This window comes from Castor canadensis, chromosome 1, assembly GCF_047511655.1.
Source record: "Castor canadensis chromosome 1, mCasCan1.hap1v2, whole genome shotgun sequence".
Lineage (NCBI taxonomy): Eukaryota > Metazoa > Chordata > Mammalia > Rodentia > Castoridae > Castor > Castor canadensis.
In genome coordinates, this window is record NC_133386.1 from 68,228,899 (window position 1) to 68,251,505 (window position 22,607).

Below are 22,607 nucleotides of genomic sequence, written 5' to 3' on the forward strand. Positions count from 1 at the left end.
GAGACATGATCTTAAAACAGATTCCTCAAATTTTTCCTGTGTTATGAGGATAACTGGACATATCTTAAATTATTGTGTGAATACAGTGCCATTTGTTCAAAAACTAATAAAGTAGCAAATTAAAAATATAAATGATTTTAATAAAATGGTTAATAAGCTTACCATCCAAAATTGTAATGTATATAGAACTGTTCACCCTTACAACTAATGAATATATAGTAAATTAAAGAAAGTCTTGGTAAAAATTAACTCAGTTTAACTACACTATGATGGATACACATGACCATATATGGACTGTACCTGCTACAGCCAATACTTTAGAAAATCAACTCAAGACATTGCCATGGCAGATAACAACAATCCCATCAGCAGTAAAAATAATAGTATTATACTGTAGTAATTATATATGTACCTATTATTATTTTAACACATGACATGAAAATTTGATGTCTGAAATTTTTTACTTATGTTTGCTGACATACAAATTTATTTTACTTTTTATGCTTTTTAAATATTAAAATTATAGGATATATTATTATTATTTTGTGATTCATAAATAAGATTATTAAAGGAAAACATAATATAGAACTAATTACATATTAACTATATTTAGCAAGATATAACAATTATAAATTTCCTTCTCTTACATGATACTGTACGAAGAGTAGGATATTTTTCCCTTTGTGTTTCCTTTTCTGATAATACTTTCCTGAGCTTTGCCTTCAGCCTTAGGACACCTTCACTTCCTTTGACTGAGTTTTAAAACACAATAACATCGAGCATAAGATTTGTTTTGTTTCTGCTCTGCTTTTATCACATCCCCATTGCACTGAGTTCTGGTACCAGTCCATGGTGGAATGATTGATACCATCAAGGTAATTAGCCTCTCAGTTACAGCAATTGGGCACAGAATGATTAGTACTTTCCTTACCTGTAAATGCACATTTTCAACTTGTCAAAATTGCTTTCTGACTCAAAAACTGACGATATACTTTACAGCTACAGTTTTTTTTATAAACCAAATTTGTGTCTATAAGTTCATCATAGAAGACACACATTTCTAAAGTAACCAGAATTTTTGAACTGAACATTGAATGTCTTCAGAATTTGATTCTTTTACTTAGGAAATCTGGTTTTAAAGTGCAAGAGTAATAAGAACTTGTGAAGTTGAAATTACATGCCAGTTAACTAATAGTTTTTAGTTAGGAAATTGAGAAAATCCTGTTTACATTCACTGTGCTTTTCTTGTCACATATATGAGGCTCCTAGAAATCTTATTTCTATTTTAAAATAAAAAGGTCATTTTTCAAAATATGAGTTTTTGTTTAGCCAATGGATCACAACAAACACTTGAGATGCAGTTATTTCATCTTTTCCCAAACTGCTTATGATCTCTTCAAAAGACCATTGAAAAGTTCTACAGAAAAAGCACATAAGTTTCTGATTTACTACAATTGATTTCTCCATTTTTATCACCAGTGTATTTCCAAATTTAAAAAGGACATTATTTGTACTGCACTTTGAAAATATGCTTTCACAGCCTATTTTAATATGCTTTCTTGGGGAAGGAAACAATGGTGCATGTCTACTGGGTAACATGTCCACAAGCCTATCAACTCCTGTAAGTCAATATTTTCATTATGTCCTTCTGCACATTCCAGAGAAATGAAAAAAATGACAAAAATTTTCACTGTGAAAGCCTCAATATATCACAAATAAGCAAATTATTTACTTTTTAATAATGCTGTATATGTGGTGGGTAGGACAATTTGTAGATAAAGGCTGTTCATTTACTTGGTTAGACATGCATAGAGGAATGGCAATTACCAAAATGTATTTGTACCACCTGCTGAATATGCACACAGATGAGAATTACTTAGGTTGTATTTAAATAAGGCATCAGCAATTTATTAGTTAATAGTTTCTGTGGTTTAATTGAGAAAACAATTATGAGAGTTAAGAGACAACCTATGGAACAGGAGAAAATACTTGCCAGCTAGTTAGTTTATAAAGGATAAAAATCCAGAACATGAAGAGCTCAAGAAGTTAAACACCAAAAGAACAAATGTCCCATCAATAACTTGGAAAATAAACTTAACAGTCACTTTTTACATAAAGAAAAATAAATGGCCAATAAATACATAAAAAATGTTCAAAATCTTTAACTATTAGGTAAATGGAAATTAAAGCTACACTGAGATTCCATCTCATCCTAGTCAGAATGGTTATTATTAAGAAAATATAAACAATAAATGCTGGTGAGGATGTGGGGAGAAGGTGAGAACACAACCCTTATATACTGTTGTAGGGATTTAAATTAATCCAGAACTATGAAAATCAGTATGTATTTCCTCATAAAATTAGCCAAAGTAGAACTATACCATGTATTCCACTTTTTCCATTCCTGGCTATATATGCAAAGTAATCAAAGGCAGCTTATAATAGAGATATCTGCATATCCATGTTTATTGAGACACTTCATATAAACCAACTCATAAACTCAACCTAGATGCATTCAATTGATTAATAGACAAAGAAAATGTGATATCTGTACATAATTGAATATTATTCTTATTATAAAGAAGAATAAAACATGACATTTTCAAGAAAATAGATGAGACTGGAGATCATGATGTTAAGCCAAATAATTCAGACTCAGAAAGCCAAAGATTACAAGTTTTCTCTCATTTGTGGATCTAATGTAAAAAAAGAAGAAAGAAAGAAGTGCAAAGAAAGAAAAGAGAGAAGGGGAAATACATTAAAGTACAAAGCAGGCTATTAGGTAATGAGAAGGGGGCCAGTGGGAGGGGAGAGGGAATTTAAATGTAGATAAAGGGGGGTAAATATGATCAAAATACCTTATATACATGTATAAAATAATCACAATGAAGCATATTATTTTATATAATTAATATGCTCTAATAAAAATAAAATAAAAAGATGAAAGCAAAAATAAAATAAAACTAATTGAATAACCAAAAATCATAGAAATAAAGGAAACTGCTTGATTATGTAAACTGAAGTACTAAAGAGCACAGAAGTATATTTATTGTTGTTTTGTGCTGTGATTTTACATATCACTTGTCATATGAAAAAGTATAGTTAATAAGATCTGACAAAATCAGGTCTCCTCTTTAAAGAGTTAACAATAAACATTTTTGTTGAAATCTCTGTATCAGGCAATATAATTTACTCATTTTCTTAGAACAGTCAACAAGTAGATATGAAAACTGTGTTTTCATGTGTCATGCCCAAGCTAATTTCACAATCATTATTTCATTTCATCATTGGTGTCATTTTGTAAGATAAAAGATACTTTGAGTTGCAAGTATGTCTTGGTTTTGACCTATGAGATCCAGTCTTCATATGTGCCTTCACCACCTGCCCAAATCACAATTATTCTCTTCACCTGTGATAGTAAATTCTGTACCAGTTATTGGGCCCCTAAATCCACTCTTATGTGTTCTTCCATCTGGAATTAAATTATATAGTAATTTAATCTTCTTTCCATTTAATGCTGGCTCATGCTGGTATTAGCATTATATTCCTGATTGTTTTCAACATCTTAAGTCTTAGAAAAGCTTTTTACAATATTTACAATCTTATAAACCAAGCTCGTAGTGTCATAGTAAAACCACTATAGTTAATTCATCACCAGAATCAAGGACAAATTCTTAGTGCCCACAAATACAACACATAATTGATTAGCACTAGTCAAGTAGGAAAAAATTGGATGATGCTTTATTAGGGATTTCAAAACATGACTTTCTAACATCAGTGGTTAGAGTAAAAACAGCAACAAGGACTATGGAAAGCTGGCCACTCATGCTATATCCCTTCAATACTAAAAAATGTTGATTTCTGTCCCTACTTTATGGCTACTGTGTGACCTCTTCTCTCCCAAGCTACTGTACCCTCACTGAAAAGTGAAAAGTTGAAAAATTTGAAAAATGAAAATTTTGAAAAGTTTCAAAATTTTCAAAAATAATTTGAAAAATTTGAAAAGTGAAAAGTGCAAATTTAAGAGGAATTTCTCAAGATGTAGAAGTTTAGTGCTAAAATCATGAATAACTCCAAGAAAACAGATGGTTGGCCAGCCTCAGTCCATGATATATTAAAATGCAAAATTATTACAAAAATGAATAGAGAACATGCTCCTGATACATAGGCATTTGAAAAATTTATGATACTTCTCTATATTCCTCAATTTGTCTTCTGAATTCAGGTTTTGAATATTAGCTAATCTACTAATATTGCTTAGCCAATTACCAGATTAGAGGAGAAAATCTTTGGAAAATGCCACTAAATAAAAAAAGCTAACATAGCATCCATTTCCATGCACAGGAAATCAATGTGAGTCAATGCCCTGTATAGCTATCCTTATCTCAACCAGCAAAACCCCTTGTTCCTTCCTATTATTGCTTATACTCTCTCTACAACAAAATTAGAGATAAGGGCAAAATAGTTTCTGCTGGGTATTGAGGGGGGGGAGTGCGAGGGGGTGGAGTGGGTGGTAAGGGAGGGGGTGGGGGCAGGGGGGAGAAATGAACCAAGCCTTGTATGCACATATGAATAATAAAAGAAAAATGAAAAAAAAAATAATTAAAACTCACAGAATTCTAGTAAAATAAAATTGTTTAATCAGCTAATGCTCAACTAATAATAAAATGTAGAAAATATATTCACTGTTTTATTTCAGATGACTATTTCCCTGAAAGGATTAAGGAAGTGGGTAGAAATGCTGAAGATGAACTTTAATGTACCTTGACTTTTTATATCTTTGCATAAAACTAAAATGACAAAGTTAACAGCTATTTGATTATGGTCTCAGGTATATTGATATTTATTACATTGTTTTATGATGATTTGATATGCTTTGCAATAATATTTTTGTGTTTGTTTATGTATGTAAGCAGTCCAGATATTGGCAAATATTAATTCCACTGAATTTTGTGCTAATTAGTTCAAATGTGGCTTCTTGTGCCAAGTGATTGAACATTGATTTGGGTGCAATATTTTAAATGCTGATCATCGACAAATAGGAATACTGCATGTACATGGAGTGGAAGTTTGACGGTGAGTTGAGAAAGGGAATAAGCAGTATTTCAATATCTACTACATTCCAGTTTTTCTATGTAAGTGTAAAGTCAGTGTATGCGTGTGTACAAAACAAAGAAAACAATTGATATGTGCAAAATAAATCATGTGAACAAGTTAAAGCCAGCATTGGACCTTTTTATCTTGATAAAAATATCCATTGTCTTTTCCATCATCTTGTTTCCTCCCTGAATGCATGTGAGGCAATATGGTATAATGGCAAGAAGTCCGGGGTCAGAGATGATGCAAACTTAACACATGAAGCCTTAAGAAGAAAACTGTGACTTATGAAACATCCTCACAAGAAGCAAGTTGAAAAGAAAGGTGATTCACATACATGTTTTCATTGAGACGTCCAAATACAATGTGTTAATATGTAAAAACTACAGTTAGGAAAATATTATTCACCAGGGTCTTGCTTTGTTTCTTTCAGCTATTTCCTATTGCTTAAATCAAGATAAATGTCTCATGGTTCTAGAAACCTAAAGTCCAAATCATTTTTCCTGAGCCAAAATCAGCATAACAACAGGACACCCTTTCTCCTGGGCCCTTGGGAAGAATCCATTTCTTGCCTCTTTCAGCGTCTGAAGGCAGCTAGCATTCAGACTGTGTCACTCCAGTCTTTGTTTCTGTGCTCACAATGCCTTCTCATCTTCAGTCATTTGTCAATCTCTTTTTGCCTTGCTCTTGTAAGGACATGAGACTATAATTAGGGAGCACCCCAATAATCTAGAAAAAACTCCCCAACTAAACATCCATAAAGTCTTTTCTGCATATACTGTAAGATGAATAAATCCCATGAATTAAGATATGGATATAATTGAAGAATATTATTTATCCTATCACAAAGTGACATTTTTACAAAATACCATGAACAACTAGTGTTTCCATTTTTCCAGTATCTCTTCACTATTTCTCCTTGTTAGGGCACTCTTTTTTTTTTTTTTTCACAAAATGCTTTCCCCTATAGATGTGATTGTGGAATCATAACCATAGCTCTCCACTTCTCTGGACCCTGGATCATACACATAACTTTGGCTTATATATTATTCAGTAAAGCAGGATTTATAGTCCAGTGTAAACTTATACTCCATATTTGACTAATATGGTTTCTCTCCCTTATGTTTTACATACTTTTATAGAAAGACAAAGTTCTCTTTTCATGGAATCTGGAGTTGATCATATTAAACTTTAAAAAATTATAGTAACTTCCTTGTCATAGAAAGGAAACATATTTTGAAGGGGAAAAGAATGAGACAGGCATTCAGAGAATCAGAATTCAGAGTCCTCTTAATGTTCACTGTTGCTTCAGGCCAACTCTATTCTCGGCTTTCTTATTTTATGAGTCAGTTAAAAACCTACTGTTGGTTTTGCCTAGCTTAATCTGGGCACTAACACCTGAGCAGAATTGTCTATCCTGTAAAACAAGGAATTCACAAGGAATGTATAGTTGGACAGGAAGATTTCAGTGTTCCCTTCACACTGCACAACCTTGCAAATGTATTACAAAGAAAAATTTTAAAACCTGGAAAAATTAAAAATAATTCATTAAGTTTTTGAAAATGACAAGTATAGCACGGTGCTTTAAATTTATTTCATTTTCCTGTAAAGAGAAGGACAATTATTTCATACAGTCACTGTTGTAGAAAACATATAAGGTAAAGAATTGAGGACACTAAGTTTACTTTGTTTTTCCTATGTAAATACAGCAATAATCAAGAGAATATATAAAAATCAGCATCCACAAATCAGATTCCAAATAAACAAGCAAATACCTGAAGAAATAAATATTTAAATGAAGTCCAGCAGTCATCTCTGAGACTCTTAGAAGTACTGTAAAGATTCCTAAAAGTTTCTTTCAACAGATTCATTTAAATTATATGTCTCAAAGTTTTCTTTCCCCTTCTAATTTGTTACAAGGTAAAAATAATTCCTCAATTCTATGCCACAATTTATAAAATTTTATGTACTGCAATACCATGTTGCCAAATGCCAAGTTGCTAAATTTAATAAAAAACTAAAACATACTATTTTTCTGACAAATGTATTCGATTTTTGTATGTGATTTAAACATTGATGAAATAGTTTATTTGTTGCCATTTCTAAAATAAAGCAAAACAAAAAGTGCATTAGACCCTTGGTTTGGAACATAATTTCCTGTTATAATACTGTTTATACAGGAACATCAGACCTGATATCCATCATTTCAACCTATATTGCCTTTTCCGGGAATGAAAACATCAGAATATTTGAACAGTGGTTATAAAATATTAGTTTTAAAGCACAGTTTAGTGAATGTAAGCTACCACTTCCTGATGGAAATGATTATAATCACCACCTCAGTGAATAAATTGCAGAAATATTCAATTGATCTTAATAGCCTAAATGTTGTTCTTAGTCATCTAATGGATCACCCTTGAGATAATTAGCTGAAGAGTTTAAGTAGGATCATGATATTTAACTACACATGTACTAGTAAGAATTGTAGAGGGAAAAAAAATCTCCACAGCAAGACAGAGCAGCTCAGTTTTTTACCACAATGTATAAGAATCTGCTTTTGATCATGGAGAAAGGACACCAGAAAAAAGAAAAAATAAGGATATCTGTATACTGGGGAGTTTCATCACTTTGCATATTCTCTTCTCTTTTACTAATAAAAATTTCAATTTAGTTCTGATATCTAAGTATTGCACATAGCCAACCCTTGAGTTAAACTGACTATAGCTCAAGTTCTTAAGTTAATATTTAGCTTACATTAATCAGTATATTGTTTTGTCATGACAAGCATCAGGAAAGATTTACAATCTTCACATTTCAATCATAATTTCTCAGAGATTTTCTGGAAATGTTAAAATAAAACCTATTGACAGATGAATGGATAAAGAAAATGTATGCATGGTGGACATCAGACACAAAGAAGAAGAAAATTATGCCATTTGCAGAGAAATGGATGGAACTGAAGAACATCATATTAAGTGAAACAAGACACATTCAGAAAGATGAATATTGCATATCTTCTCTTATATGTGGAATCTAGATTTTTGGAAAAAAAAGGATATGCAAGAGGAAGAGGGACACTTTAAGGAAGAGAAAGAGACCAATTGGAAGAGGAAGTGGGAACAAAAGAGGGTGATGGATAGTGAATATGACCAAAGTACATTGTATACTTGTAAAAAATATCCTGGTGAAATCTATCAAAATGTACAAAATAGGAAAAAGTTAAATTTCATCCATTGAAAACAAATATTCTCTTGTCCTGTATATGCTATAATTTGCTAATGTGAAAACCAGAGCCAGCCAGAGGAATGTTGCCCCAAGGCAAAATTTACATTTAAGATATCACACACAAAATAATGAATGGAGTGATGAAATGGCAATACACTGACCCTAAAATTTAACATACCTTTGGATTTGCATTCATCAACTAACAAATTTTTCACTGTTGGAGCATTTGAGTCAGATTTTCTAATAACCTGTGGCTGAAAGCATTTTATCAGATACAGAAACCAATAGTAAATTAATTAAATATGTTATTAGTATCTTTATTATAAGTGTACAAAAAAACTCTTAAATGAGTGATGAATTAATGATACTGAAAAAATTAAACATATGCATATAACTAAAATGTTAAGGATGACAATAGAGAAGAATGGGAATTTATTTCATAAAATATAAGCCTTGTTAATTTTCTTCACAGAGGTTCAAATGATATGTGTTCATTCCATATTAAAATTCCAATGCTGAGGGAGGATCCAAGATGGCAGCTAGAATGCAGAAGCAGACAGCGTGAGCTCAGTAAATCAAAAATCTTACTGAGATGTGGGAGCCACACCTGGCAGAAAAAAAAGCAATAAGAAGAATCAAAACATCAACACCCTGAACCCCAGCCTGTACAAAGCTTGTCCATGCCATGTTACAGTGAGAAAACAGGAGAGTTCCTGGGACACCAGACATTGGCTCCAACCCTATTTGGGAGACAGCCAGAAGACCAACAGTTGAGCAACAATCATCAAATTGTATTTCCATAGCCACCCCTGGGAAAATCCAACACAGCCCCCTGGACAGACTGACATCCTGCCCTGCAAAAAACAAAAAAACTAAATAATAAACAAGGAACTGAAAAAGAAACATGCAGCAGAGGCAGCAGGGTGCTCTCTAAGCACACTGGAGAAAGGGGGAAAGGCAAGAAGTTGATCTCCACAGGAACATTCAGTAAACAAAGACTGAAGAGGCAGAAGGGCTGACAGCGGGCAGGTGATAAGCCACTGCCTGAAATAGGGCAGATAGCAGTCCACAAAGCTCATCTCTTGAGCCACTGAGCAACATTCAAGGTCAAACAACACTTCAAAATTGAAAAACAGTTAGCAAACCAGCATAACACCCTGACAGCAGGGAGCTGGCTGACAGATTTCTGACCTTGCCCCAGAGAAAGGGGATAAGGGAAGAAAGAACCCCCCAATAAACCAACACAGTGAAAATCCAACTACAAAGCAGGATGGCTGGTGGGCTACAGAGCTGTTTTGTGGAACCTGAGCACAAAATACAAACTCAAACTGCCACACCTCACTGAGGGAGTAGCTGACTAAGCAGCTGCCATTGAAAGACAGGAAAAAAAAAAAAAAAAGCTGACTAGACTCCACAACCACCTGGACAAACTAAGCTTAAAAAGCAAAACCAGGACTGGATGCTGAAGGAGTAACACCAGAACTACTAAGACTGAAATTCTATTCTTCCTGAACCTGGAATTTTTTTATGTGCTTGTTTGTTTGTTTGTTCTGTTTCCTGTTTGCTTGTACGTGTATGTTTGTCCACTTCTCCTTATTGATTTCTTTGGTTTTCTTTTTTGTTTGTTTGTTTTATTTTATTTTGTTAGTTTTACTTTTGTGAGTTAGCTAATACTAAATACACACAGACCAGGAACAGAAATAGCATACATACACAAACTTAAAACCCAACACACCCACAAAAAAATATTAAACGAACAGAAAGAAAACAGGTGACTGAAACCAGCAATAGCCTATCAAGCACATAGTTATGCAGTACCAAGTAGAGAAATAAGAAGACAAAAAGGGGATGGAAACCATTCTCTCCTCAAAAATAATTCAATACAGGCTTCAAAGGGAAATGAAGAAAACAGATACCCATTTCCAGACTCCAACAAAACAAAGATAAACTACATCAAGAAACCCAACGAAGCCCACAAGAACACTCTGAAAAAAGAAATCCTGCAAGTAATCACTGAGAATTTCATGGAGATCTTAATAGACATGGTCAACCAAAATGTACAAGAGGCACTCAATAATTACAAGACACCAAAAATAAAGAATATGAGAAGACACAGAAACAAACAAATGAACTCATAGAGGCCTTAAATAAACACCAAAATGAAATAGACAGCACTATAAATAGAGAAATAAATGAATTAAAGATTAAAATTGCTAAAATTAAAGAGGAAGTGACCCATGATATGGACAACCTCAAACAAAGAGTGAAACTTAAATACAAAACACAATGGAAGACAACTCCAGACATCTGGAACAAGCAGAAGACAGAATCTCAGAACTTGAAGATGAAATGGAAATTAAAGGAAATACTGAAGAGCTTTTAGTAAAACAACTCAAGACCTGTGAAAGTATATGGAAGAAATCACCAGCTCCATCAAAAGACCAAACCTGAGAATGATGGGCATTGAAGAAGGAGAAGAGGTTCAAGCAAAAGGAATTCATACTACATTCAATAACATCATAACAGAAAATTTCCCAAATCTAGAGAAAACTGTTCCCATTAAGGTACTGGAAGCCTCCAGGACACCAGACTTGACCAAAATAGAACTACCCCACAACATATTATCATGAAAACAGCAAGCACAGAGAATAGAGAAAGAATATTGAAGGCTGAAAGAGAGAAAAGACAAACAACATACAAAGGTAAACCCATCAAAATCACAGCAAATTTCTCAACGGAAACCTGAAAAGCAGGAAGAGTATCAAGTGAGGTATTCTGGGCACTGAATGAAAATAACTTCAACCCTAGGATACTCTACCCAGCAAAACTATCACTCAAAATAGATGGAGCAATAAAAGTCTTCCATGATAAGCAGAAACTAAAACAACATATGACCACCAAGACACCACTACAAAAGATTCTTCAAGGAATTCTGTACACAGAAAATAAAAGCAAACAAAATAATGAAAGGACAGGCAGTACCAAACCAAAGGAGAAGAAAAGACAAAGAATCAGAGTGACATGATTCAGCTGCACCCAATAAAACCCTTAAAAAACAAAAACAACTAAATGACAGGAATCACCACATACTATCTATACTAACACAAATTTTAATGGACTTAACTCCCCCATCAAAAGACACCTTTTGGCAAACTGGATTAAAAAGGAATATCCAACAAATCTGATGTTTACAAATAACCCACCTCATCAATAGAAATAAACACTGGCTTAAAGTGAAACACTGGAAGAAGATTTACCAAGCCAATGGCCCCCAAAAACAGGCAGGAGAAGGAATACTTACCTCAGACAAAGTAGAATTCAGACTCAGATTGATCATAGGACATAAAGCAGGACACTCCATAATAATAAAAGGTGAATTACACAAAAAAGAAATAACAATTATCAACCTGTATGCATCCAATGTCAGAACAACCAAATTCATCAAACATACTCTGAAGGACACAGTGGTAGTGGGAGACGTTAATACCCCACCTATCACCAATAGATAGGTCAACCAAACAAAAAAATCAATAAAGAAATTCTAGAACTAAATCACACCACAGATCAAATGGACCGAGTTGATCTCTGCAGAATATTTCATCCAACTTCTGCACAATATACGTTCTTCTCAGCAGCCCATGAAACCTTCTCCAAAATTGATCATATCTTAGGGCACAAGCAAGCTGCAGCAAATACAAGGAAATAGAAATAATCCCGTGCATTCTATCTGATTGCAATGCATTAAAACTAGAACTCAACAACAACAAAAAAAGTAGAAAACATGCAAACAATTGGAAGCTGAACAACACATTGCTCAATGATCAATGGGTCATTGATGAAATAAAAGAGGAAATTAAAAGAATCCTGAAATTTAATGAAAATGAAAACATGATTTACTGGAACCTATGGGACAGAGCAAAGGCAGTCATAAGAGGAAAGGTTATAGTATGAGTGTATATATTAAAATGATGGAAAAGTCTCAAATCAATGACCTAATGCTACATTTCAAACATAGAAAAACATGAACAAGCAAATCACAAAACAAGCAGAAGAGAAATAAGGGCCAAAATTAATGAAATGAAAACAAAAACTACCATACAAAGAATCAATGAAACAAAGGCTGATTGTTTGAAAAAATAAACAAGATTGACTGACCCCTGGCAAACCTGAGTAAAATGAGGATAGAAAAAACCTAAATCAGTAAAATCAGAAATGCAAAAGGGGAGATAGCAACAAACAACATGGAAATCCAAGGAATCATCAGAGACTACTTTGGGAACCTGTATTTGAGTAAACTTGAAAATGTGGAAGAAATGGACAAATTTCTAGATACTTATGACCATCCAAAATTGAACCAAGAGGGTATTAATCACCTGAATAGATCTATAATGCAAAATGAAATTGAAACAACAATAGTCTCCCAAAAAAGAAATGCCCAGGACCTGATGGATTCTCTGTTGAATTCTATCGACCTTTAAAGAAGAAATAAAACCAACTCTCCTTAAACTTTTCCATGGAAAAGAAAGAGAATGAACACTGCTTAACTTACTTTATGCAGCCAGTATTACATTCATCCAAAAACCAGACAAAGACAACTCCAAAAAGGAGAACTATAGGCCAATCTCCTTAATGAACATAGATGCAAAAATCCTCAATAAAATAATGGCAACCAAATCCAACAACACATCAGAAAGCTCATTCAATGTGATCAAGTCAGCTTTATCCCAGGGATGCAGAGGTGATTCAACATATGCAAATATATAAATGTAAAACAACACAGTAATAGAAGCAAAGACAAAAATCACTTGATCATCTCATTAGATGCAGAAAAATTATTGGGTAAGACCCAACACCACTTCATGATAAAAGCTCTAAGAAAACTAGGAAAAGAAAGAAAGCACCTCAACATTGTAAAGGATATGTATGACAAACCTATAGCCAACATCATACTTAATGGGGAAAAATTGAAACCATTTCCCCTAAAATCAGAAAGGACACAAGGGTGCCCACTATCCCCACTCCTATTCAACATAGTACTGGGATTCTTAGACAGACCAATTAGGCAAGTAGAAGAAATAAAAGGAATACAAATGGATAAAGAAACTCAAAATATCCCTATTTGCAGAGCACATTGTCTTATATCTTAAAGAAAAAAAAAAAAACTACCCCAAAACTCCTAGACACCATAAACAGCTACAGCAAGGTGTCAGGATACAAAATCAACTTACAAAAATCATTAACTTTCCTATACACCAATAATGAACAAACTGAGAAAGAATATATGAAAACATTTCCATTTACCATAGACTCAAAAGAAATCAAATACCTAGGAGTAAATTTAACAAAGGATGTGAATGACCTTAACAAGGAGAACTACCAACCCATGAAGAAAGAGATAGAGGAAGACTACAGAAGGTGGAAAGATCTCCCGTGCTCATGGATTGGTAGAATCAACATAGTAAAAACAGCAATACTACCAAAAGCAATCTACATGTTTAATGCAATTTCCATAAAAATACCAATGACTTTCATCACAGAGATTGAAAAATCTACCCTAAAGTTCATTTGGAAACACAAGAGATAGTGAATAGCCAAGGCAGTACTCAACAAAAAGAGCAATGCTGGAGATATCACAATACTGGACTTCAAACTATATTACAAAGCAATAGCAATAAAAACAGCATTGTACTGGCACAAAAATAGACATAGAGACCAGTGGAACAGAATAGAGGACCCAAATATGAATCCTCAGAGCTATACCCACCTCATTTTTAACAAAGGTGCCAAAAATATACAATGGAGAAAAGACAGCCTTTTCAACAAATGTTGCTGGGAAAAGTGGTTATTCACCTGCAAAAAACTGAAACTACAGCCATGTTTATCATCTTATACTAGTGTCAACTCAAAATAGATCAAGGACCTTAATATCAGACCCAAAACTGTGAAGTTAGAGCAAAGAATACTCTGGACATAATAGGTATTGGCAAGAACTTCCTCAGTAGAACCCCAGCAGCTCAGCAACTAAGAAAAAGGATGGATAAATGCTACTACATAAAATTAAAAGCCTTCTGCACAACAAAAGAAATGGTCTGCAAACTGAAGAATACCACTCACAGTGTGGGAGAAAATATTTGCCAGCTATACATCAGACAAAGAACTGATAACTAGAATGTATGGGGAACTTAAAGAACTAAACTCTCCCCAAATCAGTGAGCCAATAAAAAAATGGACAACTGAACTAAGTAGAACTTTCTCAAAAAAAGAAATTCAAGTGGCAAAAAAAAAAAATGAAAAACTGCTCACCATCTCTATCCATAAAGGAAATGCAAATCAAAACCATACTAAGATTTAACCTCACACTTGTTAGAATAGCTATCATCAAAACATCACCAACAGGTGTTTGCAAAAATGTGGGGTAAAAGGAACTTTGTACACTGCTGGTGAGAATGCAAGCTAGTGCAACTACTCTGGAAAAGAATATGAAAGCTTCTTAAAAATCTAAACTAGATCTGTCATATGTTCCTGCAATCCCAATCCTGAGGATATACCCAAAGAAATGTGACACAGGTTACTGAAGAGGCATCTGCACACCCATGTTAATGGCAGCACTATTCACAATAGCCAATATATGGAAACAGCCAAGATTCCCCACTAATGATGATTGGATTAAGAAATTGTGGTACTCATATACAATGGAGTTTTACTCTGCCATGAATGAGAATGAAATCTTATCATTCTCAAGTGAATGGATGGTACTGGAAAACATCATTCTGAGCAAAATTAGCCATGCTCAGGTGACCAAAAAGCATATATTCTCCCTCTTATGTGGACTTTAGATCTAGGGCAAATGAAGCAATGTTTTTGGACTTGGATCACACACTTAGGAGAGAGCACATACTGGAGGAATAGGGATAGGTAGGAAACCCAAAACATGAAAGTGTTTGATGATCAAACTGCAGAGGAACTAATACAGAAACCTATATTGACAGAGGTCAATATGGGAAGGTGATTGGGAGCTAGTGAAAATGTCAGGTAGAGATGAATCAATTTGGGTTGTAACACACTTGTGCATGGTGGCAATGCTAGGGATCTTTCTGTATAACTATCCTTATCTCATCTGGCAAAAATGCTTTGTCTTTCTCATTATTGCTTATGTCTTCTCTTCAACCAAATTGGAGGAAAGGGCAAAACAGGTTCTGCCTGGAAGTGGGAGGGGGGAGACGGAAGGGGTGGGGGCAGGGTGGAGAAATGGCCCAAACAGTGTATGTACATATGAATAAATGAATAAAAGATATATATATATATAAATTTAAAAAAATAAAATTCCAAAAATGGAATAACCATTCCAAGAATAGTTGTAGTCAATTAAATAAAAACAACCATTTCTTGTAATAGTAAACAAGCAGAACAGGTCACTTAATGGGTTTAATGTTTTTATTTGATAGGAGGAATTAGATCTGGAGTGCTATAGTAATTAATAAAAATATATTGTGAAACTCAAAATAATTAGAAGAAAATAATACAAATGTATTCACTTAAAGAAATGATAAAATTTTAATATGATAAATATGCTAATTACCTAGGCATTGACTACTATCCAATACATACATGAACTAAAACATTACACTTTACCTCATATATATGTACAATTTTGTGCTAATTGAAAACATTTGGAATTAACTAAAAGTTTAAATGAAGGGAAAACATTTTTCCTTTGTCTAACTGGTTGTGAAGATTTGTAATTTGAAGACTACTTACAAGGTCTAAGGACAGCAAAATGTGTTTTATTATAAGGGAACTTCTTAAGCTATTCTCAATCAATAAAAGAAACTATAGATTCACTTAAAATGGCAGACTCATAGTTTCATGATTATAAATCTTGCTTCCTGTCTTTCTTTCTTTTTTTTTTTGGTGGGATTGGAGTTTGAACTCAGGGTTTCTTATTTGCAAAGCAGATACTCTTCTACTTGCACCACCTCCAGTTCATTGCCCTCACTTTATTTTGGAGATAAGGGTCTCTCAAACTCTTTTCCTGGGCTGGCTTCAAACCTAGATTCAACTGATATCAAACTCTCAAGTTGCTAGGATTATAGACATGAGCTACTGGTTTCTGGCAAATGATTACAAATCTTTCAAAAAACATAGAAATTGAAATTTTACTAAAAACATTAATATTGGGATGAGGCAGAAGATTAGAGTGGTACTATGGCAGTTGTGCAAGAATAATCATACATTTTCAAGTAACTTAGTAATATTAAGCACCATTTCTGATATTAATATTCTTTTCATTACTAAGAAACTTCATATATATTTTATCTCTCAACTCAGAAAAAGTAATGTGGTGCAAGAGGACATGTTCTTTCTACATTTTTTAGTTTTCTTCAGTCCATGTAAAATAAATTTATAGCAAAATTACTGCTGTTACAAAAAGGGATAAAAAGTTCAATTCTTTCTATTATTTACTCCAGGCTTTAATCCTTCCTCATGGTACAGTGATGAGAATCCTTCCTCCAATTCATAAAATAAGCAAATATTTTGAACAGTGACTGAATTGATACTTACTTTTGAATTTGTTTAGAATCTTTAGAAATCAATTCACAACTTCAAACTTAAAGTAGATTTTAAGTATGCTATGAACCACTAAGAGCTAGGCTTTAAATATTCACCTTTTAAAAATTGAATGTAGACTAGTGAGTAATACATGTGTCAGAGACAGAACATTGATCAATCTAGATGAATAGTTATAGGAGTTGATGAGAAAGGCGAAATCAAGTCCAAAGAGAGGACTAGAATGTGTCAGGATTATACTATACAGACATCACATTTAGTTTTATATTCTGTCAATAGTGTTAAAATTGCATCCTAGGCATTACTTTGTTTTCAGATTTTTATTCCGATGACTACAGCAATTCCTATAAGTTAACTACTTACTAGGGTTCACACCATAAAATCTATTCAAATATTTCATTTAATCCACAGTATATACCCTATGAAAAAGACATCACAAATTCCATTTGTTATCAAGAATGTATAAGGTAGTAGATAAAACATCTGCAAATTCTAAAATTCTAATTAGAGATAAATGGAAGAATTAGTTTTCAGTTAATAAGCTTTAACTATATATCATGTATTTTACCAATTAATACGAATTTTTATATTCCCTTGAAAAATGTTTTCAACATTTCAGATTTTCCTAGGAAAAATTGTTAAAAGCACTCCTACTGCTTTAAGTAAAAACACCCTTATAAAATGTGATATTCTGAGAACACATTATTGAATAGAGATTTTATCATACTTAATTATAATATTTGAGAAACTATGATCACATAATTTATTAAAATCATTAACTACATTAATATTTCTAAGAAGCAGTGAACATAATCCATGATTTGTCTTTGTTCTTGTTTTAGTGTTTGAATGCTATTTGTGAAAAAAGATAATATTGAGTCACAAAAATGACATTAATAACTTGACTGTGTAATTAAATATTCAGATAGGTTAGCAAAGAATTGAAACAGCTTTCAAATTTGTCAGACTTTTTTTCTGGAAAATTTCCTAGTTCTGATTCCACAAAGCAAAACAACATCCTCCATAAAATTTTGTTGGAGAGATTGTGTTCTACTTAACTTTCTCCAAAAGTGCATTTATAAATTTATAAACAGTTTTAGAATTTAGTGTCTTGGTGCTGCTATCTTAAATTCATTGAACTTCATTTACAATATTCTTCAATTCTGACTCAGAAACATGCTTAGTGAATTCTCTTCTTCCAAAAAATGAAATACTCTTAACATGGATTATAAAATATTAGCTGACTTCATGCAATAGTGACAATTATTTGGCTTTCCCAAGTTAAAGTCATTGATCATTTGCTGAGCTTGCTAATGGCCTTAACAGTACTTGATGGGATATTTTGGAGAGTGATCACTGTTTTCCAGCTCAAAATCACTTCCAAAAGAAGCTTTCAGAGCTACCACCTATCATTTTCCTATTTGCATATGGGACATTGATCCTCCTCCCCTAAGTACATCTGAACAGATTGTAAAGATTACTAATCCAAAAAAGACAATTCATCAATTCATTCAGTAAGAGACTCTCTTCTATTAATTTGAAAAAAAAAGCTGAAATGATAAAGAGATATATTTAAGACAGAGAGAAGAAACTAAACTGAACCTATCAGAAAAATATGACAGACTAGTATTTTTTCTTTCTGATTTCTTGATCAGTTTTTCTTTTTATTGGTACCATATAATAAATCCCCTTTTAGTTGAGCAACTGTGAGTAGATTGATGTTCCTTGTAATTAAACAGGTCCAAATACAGAACATGGAATTGGTATCATTCAATCAAGTTGGAACTATTCCTCATGTCCTAAACAGAGAAATGAGCATGTTATGGAATGGAGAAATTTATCTGCAGTCACCTGATACCCTGTGTCAACCAAAGCTGGGATATTGAGTAACAAAATATTTTTCACCATAGAGTTAAATGGATTAGCAATACAGAGACATGTAGGTTGCATGATTACTTCTATTTGTTTGCATTATCTTTTCCTTCTCCTTTCCTCTTCTCTTTTTCCAACTCAGGTATTCTTTTGTACTACTGCCTTCAACAAAATTAGAGATAAGGGCAAAATAGTTTCTGCTGGGTATTGAGTGGGGGGAGCAGGAGGGGGTGGAGTGGGAGGTAAGGGAGGGGGTGGGGGCAGGGGGGAGAAATGAACCAAGCCTTGTATGCACATATGAATAATAAAAGAAAAATGAAAAGAAAAAAAAAACCCATCACAAAAAAACAGCTTGGTGGAGTGACTCAGGATGTAGTCCAAACCCCAGTACTGCAAAATAAATAAATAAATAAAAAGATAAACATTTAAGATGAAAAAAAAAAAGAAGAATTAACTTAGAAGTTAACACACATGCACAGAAAATTAATGTGAGTCATCTCCCTGTATAGCTATCCTTATCTCAACTAGCAAAAACCCTTGGGCCTTCCTATTATTGCTTAAACGCTCTCTTCAACAAAATTAGAGATAAGGAAAAAATAGTCTCTTCCTGGTAGCGAGGGGTTAGGGTGGACAAGGGAGGGAGTGGGGGGGTTAAGGGAGGGGGTGGGCAGAAGGGGGGAGAAATGACCCAAACATTGTATGCACATATGAAAAAAAAGTCATGAGATTCTTTTTTGCCAAAACTAAAAAAGAAAAAAGACTTGTAATTCTAAAGAAGCCAAAATACCAAAAAAAAGAAAAAGAAAAAAAAAAACAAATCTTAAAGGATGAAAGACCATGTGAAACAAAATTGAATGAGAGCTTAAGATGTAGCTGAGGCCTCATATATGTGAGAAGGTTCATCCAAGATCAGTAGTACTGCCTTCATTAACAAATTTGACTTCTGATTCATCAGTAATCTCTGCAAACAAAGCTCAAGCTATAAGAACTTTACCAGGCTGACAAGTAGAAAGTTCATATTGAAGATGAAGAAAAGTAAAGACATGTGATATTGGACAGGCAAAAACAAAAATATCATTATGGACACATAGTGTGATATTTTTGCATAAAAGATCCAAATAAGTTCCTTTAAACTGCTAAAAGTAACACATTTCTGCAATTCACAAACACAGACTCAATGCATGGAAAGCAACATGTAATACACTATTTTAAGTCAGTAAGTCTTAAGGTAGCTTGTTTCACAGGGTTATTGTGGGAATATGGGACCAAAAAATAAGCTAATTTTTATGTGAATATGTATGAAAATTTAAATACAATTTGTGAAAAATACAAATGATAGATGAAATAAAAGACCCAATTATTCCTACTATAATATAAAATATTTATATATTTAATACTCATAATGGAAATGACTATTATTTAATAATAATAATTAATAGTAATAGAAATAAAAATATCTTTCTATTTAGGCAAAAAGTTTTTCCATGAAAAATGTAAAGGAATATATATGTTAAACTGTTATGCTTAATTAATAAAGCTAGATCATAGAACTGCATACTTTTGCTATAAAAATTAGAGTAGTCAAATGTACTAGTAGCAAATAATTAGAAGTAATTTTTTAAATGGCATCATTTATAATAGCATTAATGTAATGAAGATTAAATGGGAACTTTAGCTAGCATACAAAACAGTATTGAAAGATATTAGATAAAAGCAAATTAAGATACACTATGTTCATGGGATGGAAGATGGTAATTCTTCCTCAATTTATATATACATGTAATTTAATCCTAATAAAAACCCTAGTATTTTTGGAGAGGACAAAATGACAAGTTGATCCTAAAAGTTACATGGAAATGCAAGAGCACAAGGATAGTAAAGCAAATCCTCAATAATTAGAAATTGCAGAGCTTAAACTCCTATATAAATGACTTATTTATAACACCTTACTGAGTGCACAGAGTAGAATTGGGAAAAAGATTGGTAAATATACCAATGGACCAGAATACAGAGCTAGCTTGGAAACAAACTTACACTAATACAGAAACTTAATTTATAATAAAAGAAAAGCTGTGAGAGTGTGGAGAAAGCTTGAGCTTTTCAATAAATGATGCTCCCTAAGCTGAGTATGTATCAGAAACACATAATAAAAATTGACACTTACAGCCTACTACAGGTAAAATTCATTCTAGCTGGATTTCAGTTCTAAAATGTGGAAAGCTTGATCTGTTCAATAATAATGCTTCCTAAGCTTGGCATATATATGAAAAAATACAACAAAAGTTGACACCTACCTCAAACCATAGACAAAATTTCATTCTAGATAGATTGAATTTCTAAATGAAAATCAAATGAACAACAATAATAAAAGCAATGCTTTTTGAAGGGATCTAGGAAGTATATACTCAGGCTGTTGAAAATTCTGACATGGTACCATGTATATTCCTCCAGCTTAAGCTGAACCCTACTGTACTTACTATTCATTATTTTCATATTTATTTATTTATTTATTACCATATTTATTACTGTGCCTATCTTCTGTATGCCAGGGATAGCTCTGGCAATACTGCCAGATTATACAAATAATATGCTGGTTTTGCATGGCTTGGATAAAAACATATGAATCAATCATACTTCTAGCAGGTACTTGTGTCTCTTCAGTTCAGCATTATACACCTATTTTCCATAAAGTGAATGTTACTCCCACTTGAAAATACTTACAGAGAAGCACCAACACTGGGCCAGTAATAGGCCGCTGCCTGAAATAGTGCAGGTAGTGGTCCACAAAGCTCATCTCCTGAACCAGTGAGCAATATCCAGTCAAATGACACTGCAAATTTGAAAAACAATCAGCAAACCAACACAACACATTGACAGCAGGGGACTGGATGACAGATCACTGACCTTACAACAGAGAAAGAGGGCAAGAAACAAGCAAACAGTAAACCAGCACAGCAAAAACCCAACTCCAAAGCAGGACAGCTAGTGAGCTACAGAGCTGATCTTTGGAACCTGAGGACAATAAACAAGCTTAAACTGCCACATCTCACTTAGAAAGGAGCTGACTAAGCAGGTGCCACTGAAATTCAGAAGAAAAAAAACACTACCCTACCACCTGGTGAGATTACAACAGAACTTCTTCTTAAATACCAACAACAGGACTGGATGCTGAAGGAATAACACCAGAAGTTAAACTAAGACTGAAATTCTATTGTTCATGAACCTGGAGGGTTTTTTGTTTGTTTGGTTGGTTGGTTGGTTTCTTGTTTTTCGCTTGTGTTTGTTTGTTCATCTCTCCCCATTGATTTCTTTGGAGGTTGTTTTTGTTTCTTTGTTTATGTTTTCTTGTTTTGTTAGTTTTATTATTGTGAGTTAATTAATACTAAATTACACCCAGACCAGGGAAACACACATTAAGCAAAAAACCAAATACAGCCACAAAACAAAATTAAATGAACAGAAAGAAAACATGTGACTGAAACCACCAACCAGCCTATCAAGAACATAGTAACACAGTACCAAGTAGAGTGATGGAAACCATTCTCTCCCCTAAAATAACTTAATACAGGATTTAGAGGAAAATGATGAAAATGGATAACCAGTTCAGAACTCCAACAAAACAAAGATAAATGTGCTGGGAAACCCAACAATGCCCACAAGAAGGTCCTCAAAGAAGAAATCCTCCAAGTAATCAATGAGAATTTCACGGAGATGTTAATAGACATGGTTAACCAAAACATACAAGAGGCACTTGAGAAATTTCAAGACACCAAAAATAAAGAAGACGAGAAGACACAGAAACAAATAAATGAACACATAGGAGCCCTAAATAAACACAAAAGAGA

The 22,607-nt window shown here is 33.3% G+C and overlaps 1 long non-coding RNA gene across 3 annotated transcripts in view; it reads right to left on the bottom strand.

Annotated features, from left to right (window-relative positions):
• Positions 1-21,738, bottom strand: part of LOC141424719 (uncharacterized) — a 250,345-nt gene extending 228,607 nt beyond the window's left edge. For 2 of the 3 annotated variants that reach the window (XR_012449569.1, XR_012449571.1), the window contains exon 1: positions 21,484-21,723. This is a non-coding gene — a long non-coding RNA (uncharacterized lncRNA). Of the gene's footprint in view, positions 1-21,483 lie in introns of all 3 variants that reach the window. The other variant, XR_012449570.1, reaches the window with a different exon arrangement.
• Between the last annotated feature and the right edge of the window lie 869 nt (positions 21,739-22,607).